This window comes from Camellia sinensis, chromosome 13, assembly GCF_055761805.1.
Source record: "Camellia sinensis isolate YWXY chromosome 13, ASM5576180v1, whole genome shotgun sequence".
NCBI classification, from domain to species: Eukaryota; Viridiplantae; Streptophyta; class Magnoliopsida; order Ericales; family Theaceae; genus Camellia; species Camellia sinensis.
In genome coordinates this window covers 17,721,892-17,729,135 of record NC_138973.1, presented here as the reverse complement: position 1 = coordinate 17,729,135, position 7,244 = coordinate 17,721,892, and positions in this window count along the sequence as shown.

Sequence of the window (7,244 nt, the reverse complement as noted above, 5' to 3'; positions counted from 1 at the left end):
ACCTTAAGATTAGGCCAGGCAAAGAAAAAATTGTGACCGGCACACCAGACAAGGACTTGGATGATGACGATTTCTTCTGGGTGTCTGGCAATTATGAAACAGCCGAGGTACCGGGCTGGTTCATAAGCAAGAACTTCGGTTCCACATGTAAGTCGGTCTGCTTCTGCTCGGTCAATTGTTCCTCTACATTATTCTGTATTTAACCATTTTTCTTGTTTCTCCTGCAGCTATTCAAGCCTTGCAAGCCAACTACCAATACCCCAACGTTGAGGCCATCCGCATCGTGCTCCGTTACAACCACTGGGATTGCAACGAGTTGCTCGGCTACACGCCAACCTACCGATACTCGGCGCCACGCCGGAGTAAAGTAACAGACTTTCTCCGCGCTCCAACACCTCCTCCAGATCCAACTTTGCCAGACGTTCCACTAATCCGGTTGACAGAAGAGCAAGAGATGGCCAAACGAAGCCGAATCAAAAACCTGCTCACCGTAACGTCCGCCGAGATACCGAGCGTCGTCATCCGCTCGCCAGCCGCCGGTCAGTCAAGCGGTGCCGTGGTCGCCCTAGCTTCTCCAGCTGCCGGACAGTCAAGCCAAGAAACACGCCGGGCCGGCAAAAGAGCTCGCGCGGACCCGTCTGCCGAGCTGATTACCGAACTATCCGCCGAGCAACCTACCATCACAACTGACCCAACACCAATCTGGCGTCCGCTACTCAAGCACCGGGGTAAAGACATCCCGGCGACAGCTTCGATCAAGGGCGACAAAAAGCAGCTGCTCGCCTACGATCTTTCCAAGGCCCTTCTCCTACTGAGCGACGTGGTCGGCAGCGACCACGTCCCCGACATCCGGTTGGTGAAGTCGTCTGTCAAGTCCATGGCCATGGTAAGCTTCAATCTGCCTCTGAAATTTTCACAAGTGTTTGCACGGTTTCTTCTCTGATCAGGTTTCCTTTTTGCAGGCCATCCAAAAAAACCACTTAGTCATGGAGCGCATCCGCTGACTTCGGGAAAAGGCAGCCGGCACTGCCAGCCAAGTCCAAAACCTCAAAATCGAGCTTGGTAGAGCAAAGTCCTCGCTTGAAATCGCCAACACGGACAACAACCGGTTGCTCGGCCAACTCGACGAAGCCGAGAAAAAGAGGGACGAGTTCCAATAATGCCGACTTCAAAGAGGCAGAAGACAACTATGAAAAACAAGTCTTCAGAACCCTGGACATTTATTTCAAGGCCGGTTGGAAGTCTGCCTGCCAACAGCTCGGTCAAGGTCCTAACACTGACGTGTTTGCCTCTCCACCGGCTGTCTTCTTACCGACCTACCTCATTCCATATGCCAATGACGTCTTCAGTGCGCTACAGGCTGAGGCCGAGGAAGGACTCGAAGAAGCCGAGGCAGACGCTGAGGGAGGTGACCAAACCGAGCAGGAGCAGCCCGGCCAGACTGGAACCGGTGTCCGGGACTAGACAACAATGGTCAACCTGGAAGCTGATGAGGAATTCCCAGACCTCTCCCCCTTAGCTTAGTTTTCTTTTTTCTTTGTCTGCAAAGGTAACCGGGCTAAGTTCCCCACCTTTTGTATTAACTTTTTATCAATGAAAAGCTTTAATTTCATCAAGTGTTTGCACGGTTTTCTTCAACAGCAAAACATTTCGGTTTGAACCACCTGGCCTAACCGGAATTCACATCACGGTATAAGTAGCAGAATTGAACTTCTTCAACCGGAATAACCATCTCGGTTGGAACAACGAAGTTGAACAAATCACCAAGTCTCTCAACCGGAATAAACCATCTCGGTTGAGAATACCTAGGCTGAACCAAACATCAACTTCTTCAACCGGAATAACCATCTCGGTTGGAACAACAAAGTTGGACAAATCACCAACTCTTCCAACCGGAGTGAATCATCTCGGTTGGGAATCCTAAGTTGAGCAAGTCATCAACTTTTCCAACCAGAGTGAATCATCTCGGTTGGGAATCCTAAGTTGAGCAAGTAATCAACTCTTCCAACCGGAGTGAATCATCTCGGTTGGGAATCCTAAGTTGAGCAAGTCATCAACTCTTCCAACCGGAGTGAATCATCTCGGTTGGGAAACTCAAAACAGGGCAATAATCAAAATGCCAAAGTAAAGAGGACATTTCTATATATTGACAAAAAGAATTACATTCTGATGTGTAAGCCAAAAAATTCCTTTGCATAAAAAGAAAGCTAAAACTAGAAATAATACAGTTTGAGGTTGGCCGCATTCCATGGCCGGGGTATTCCTCTACCATCCAGATCCTCCAAGTGGTATGCCCTCTTGCCTGCCAGACCGGTTATCTTGTAGGGTCCTTCCCAATTTGCCCCTAGTTTGCCTTCACCTGACACCAGGGTGTTGCCCATAACTTTCCTCAAAACCCAATCACCTACTTTGAACGGTCTGGGGTGCACCGTTTTGTTGTACTTCCTTGAGAGCTCTTGTTGGTAGGCGGCCACGTGGATGAGGGCCTTCTCCCGACGCTCTTCCACTAGGTCTAGTTCCAGGGCGATGGCCTCGGCGTTCAGTGCGGGCTCAAAACTTTCACTTCTTAGGGTGGGCATGCCAATTTCCAAAGGTATGACCGCCTCCATGCCATAAGCCAAAGCAAATGGAGTTTCCCCGGTAGATCGCCGCGGGGTCGTTCGGTATGCCCAAAGGACGATGGGTAGCTCCTCAGGCCACTTTCCCTTTGCCTTCTCCAGTCGTTTCTTCAACCCATCCAAGATGGTCTTGTTTGATGCCTCGGCCTGACCATTGGACAACGGGTAAGCCGGAGTAGAGTTGTAGAATTCAAATTTTAGATCTTCACAAAGTCCTCTGAATAGGCGACCGTCAAACTGGGTGCCGTTATCAGAGATCAAAATCTTGGGGACACCAAACCGCGTGACCACATTCTGCCAGACAAATCGCTTCACGTCTTTCTCCTTGATGGTTGCCAAGGGCTAAGCATCAACCCATTTGGTGAAGTAATCTGTGGCCGCGATGAAGAACTTCCGGTTGCCTGGTGCTGTTGGTAGCGGCCCGACTATATCTGGCCCCCACAATGCAAAGGGCCAAGGACTGGTGAGGGGAAGAAGTTCCCTGGCCGGCTGGTGGATCTGATGGGCAAATTTCTGGCACTTTTCACACTTGCGGACATATTTTTGAGCGTCGGCCTGCATGCACGGCCACCAGTAGCCCTGCGAAATAGCCCGATAGGCCAGGGACCTGCCCCCTACATGACTGCCACAGATGCCTTCGTGAATTTCGTACAAGAAGGCCTCCACGCTATTCGGGTGCACGCACTTCAGATAAGGACCGGTGAAGGACTTTTTATACAACGCTCCCAATGGAGAGAGCCAAAATCGCTCTAGCTTCACCCGGACTTTGTGCGCTTCTTTCTTGTCGGCTGGCAGAGTCTGATCTCTGAGAAACAGGGTTATAGGGTCCCTCTAGAAAGGACCTAGCGCGGCGCAGAGTACATCCGTCTTCCCGGCTTCCTCTATGCTTGGCCGTGGAAGGAATTCAATTAACAGGGGGTTAGGAGATGTACAATCAACCATTGAAGCAAGGCCGGCCAGCTCATCAGCTCGGCTGTTTTCTTCTCGAAGAATCTGTTGAACTCTGATTGCCTGAAATTGCCTGATGTGTTCCCTGACCAGAGCTTGGTACTTTTCCATTCTGTCATCCTTTGCTTCATAAATCCCAGCGACTTGGTTAACCACAAGCTGGGAATCACTGTACACCATTAGCTCGGAAGCCTTCATCTGAAGGGCGCTCTTGAGTTCGGCCAAAAATGCCTCGTACTCAGCCTCGTTGTTGGATGCCAGAAAGCCAGGGGTGATAGAATGTTCAACAGTTAGGCCATCCGGCGAGATAAGAACAATACCTAGCCCGGCACCGTGACGGTTCGACGCTCCATCAACGAAAAGTTTCCATATCTCCCCTACAAAGAGCTTCCAACATTCTGAAGGGTCCTGAGAGTCTCGAAGGTCGATGAGATCATAGTTGTTCGGCTGTTCGGCTGCACGTTCTGTGCCGACTGGTTCCACTTCAGCCCCCCTGGTGATTCGGCACTGGACTCGGCAAGTTGATCTACAATGCCCAAGTCCGTAGGCGAATCTCCAGGTTGTGGTATTGTGCCGGCCGCAGGCTCTGTGCTGAGTGCTTCCACTTCTACCCCCCTTGGTGATTCGGCACCGGGCTTGGCAAGTTGATCTACAATGCCCAAGTCCATAGGCGAATCTCCAGGTTGCGGTATTATGCCGGCCGCAGGCTCTGTGCTGAGTGCTTCCACTTCTACCCCACTTGGTGATTCGGCACCAGGATCGGCAAGTTGATCTACAATGCCCAAGTCCGTAGGTGAATCTCCAGGTTGCGGTATTATGCCGGCCGCAGGCTCTGTGCAGAGTGCTTCCACTTCTTCTCCCCTTTGTGATGCGGTACCGGATAGGGCAGGTTGGACGGTGATTCCTAATTCCATAATCGCATCACCGTGCGGTGGATTTGTACAAACTAAGGGTGTGCCGGAGGGGCGCGCAAAGTCCGCGTCGCCAGCTCTACCAAGTTGTTGTGTCTCGGTCGTGCTTGCGTTCACCTCATCATCTGCCACAGCAATGTCGACCGGGCACACCGGATGAGTTCCAGGTGAGAATTCCGCAACGAAATCGGCCAAGGTCTGGGCTTTTATAGCAGTGCGCGGCTGGAACTTGACATCAAAATTGACTCAATTCGACCGCCCACTTGAGAATTCGGCCAGAGAAGTCTGCCCGTTCAAACAAGGCCTTAAGGGGGAATTCGGTCAGAACGATGATGGTATGGGCGTGAAAATAGTGCGCCAACTTCCTTGAAGCCATCATCAATGCTAACGCAAGCTTTTCCAGCGGCAAGTATCTCGACTCTGCCGGTAACAAGGTCTTACTGACATAGAAGATTGGGAGGTGCTTAATTCCTTCAGCTCGGACAAGCACCGCATTGACGGAATGCTGCGAGACGGCAAGGTAAAGATAGAGTTCCTCGCCTGGCTTTGGTGTAACCAACAGTGGCGGAGAAGACAGATACTCCTTGAGCTCGGCCAAAGCCCGGTCACAATCTTCGTCCCACGAGAACTTTGATTTCAATGCCTGAAAGAAAGGGCGGCAGCGATCTGATGACCGGCTTATAAATCGATTAAGCGCGGCGGCCATCCCGGCCAGATACTGCACGTCCTTAGTCGAGCTGGGCTGCTTCAAATCTTGCACGGCACTGATCTGAGTGGGGTCTGCTTCGATGCCTCGGTTCGTGACTAGGAATCCCAAAAATTTTCCGGATCCCACGCCAAAGGCATACTTAGACGCATTCAGGTGCAGCTTGTGTTTTTTGAGAATGGCGAACATTTCGGCCAAGTCGGATAAGTGGTCTCCTGCATGCCGGCTTTTAACCACCATATCATCAATGTAGGCCTCCATTGTCTGCCCAAACAAAGGAGCAAACATCTTGGTCACCATCCTCTGAAAAGTTGCCCCGGTGTTCTTCAAACCAAAAGGCATGACTCGGTAGCAGAAGAGTCCCCGTGGAGTCATGAATGAAGTAATCTCTCGGTCGGGCCCATGCATGGCAATCTGGTGGTAGCTGCGATAGGCATCCAAGAAGTTGAGCCGATTATGTCCAGCCGTCAAGTCCACAAGCTGGTCAATACCGGGCAAAGGGAAGCTATCCTTCGGACAAGCTCGGTTAACTGTCTTGTAATCGACACAAACTCGCCACTTCCCATTCTTCTTGGGCACCACTACTGTGTTGGAAATCCACCGAGGGTAGTGCAATTCCTGAATTGCTCGTGCCTCAAGCAAGTTTTTCACTTCCTCTACAACTACCTCGGCGTGATGAAGCGCCGATCTCCTTGTTCGCTGAATGAATGGCTTTGCTCCGGGGAAGACATTGAGGTGATGGCAGATAAAACTTGGATTGAGGCCGGGCATATCGTAAGGCGACCATGCGAAGACTTCAATGTTGGTCATCAAAAACTCAACCATTTCGGTCCTTTCTTGGGCCGTGAGGCTGGAACCGAGCAGGAAGAACTTATCCGGTCGCTCCATATGAACTCGCACCTCCACCAATTCCTCAACAGCTCTGTCCTCTGCCTTGGTGCCCACATCGTCAAGAACTCCCCGGTCTTCTGGTCCTTCTAGCATTTGAATGAAGCCTTTGGCAGCCCGGCTCCCGTTCACTGCCACGAATCATTGTTTGGACATTACTTGATCTCCCCAAATCTCCTCGATTGCCTCCATAGCCGAGGGGAATCTCATCACCTGATGGTAGGTCGACGCTACGGCTTGCGTGGCATGAAGCCATCCCCTTCCAAGGATTAGATTGTAAGTAGAAGGAACTTGTAACACCCAGAACTCCACTTGCCTGATCACGGATCCCGCTTTGACCAGCAGGATGATCTTTCCCAAAGGCCACTCCGGTTGTGAGTTGAAACCTACCAGTGGCGAAGTTTCCGGAGCCAAGTCTGTCTCCCGGAGCTTGAGCTTCTTGAACGCGTCGTAATACATGATCTTGACTGAGCTTCCCTGATCGATCAAGATCCGTTTGACATCGAATTCCTTGACGCGGGGTGTTACTACTAAGGCATCGTAGTGCGGCGTCTGGATACGCTCTTGATCCCTTGAGGTGAAGCTAATCACATCTTTCTCTACCGTCTTCTCCCTCTTGAGGGCAGGCTGTACCGACAAAGCCTCCCTCATATGTTCTGCCTTTTTGATCATACCCCGGAGTTCGCAAACACGCTCTGGCTCCACTGTGTCATGGATGACATTAATAACTCCTTGTGGTGGCGCATCTCGGTCATCCTGTCCCCTGGGCTCAACCGGAGCCTGGTTCGCCTTTATGCCCCCATCAATGTAAAGGTCTAGGTGTCCGGCCACGACTAGCTCTTCCAGGTATTGCCTCAAAGGCAAACAATCCTCAGTCCGGTGGCCTCGCTCCCGATGAAATGTGCAACGATACCGCGAATTGTAACCCTTTTGTCCATCGCCCAACTTAGCAGGAAACCGAACCTACTCCTCGTCTCAGATTTCAGTAAGTATGCGATAGATTGGAATCTTAAAGACCGTGGTTATGCTAGTCCTTGCCTTCAACCTTCTGTTTGCGTCCACTACGTCATCTCGGGGGTAGTCATCCCGGTCATTCCGACGTCCTCTACCCCGGTTTTTGCGATTCGAGCCACGGTCCGATTCCTCTGCTCGGTCACTTGAGCAGCTGGACTC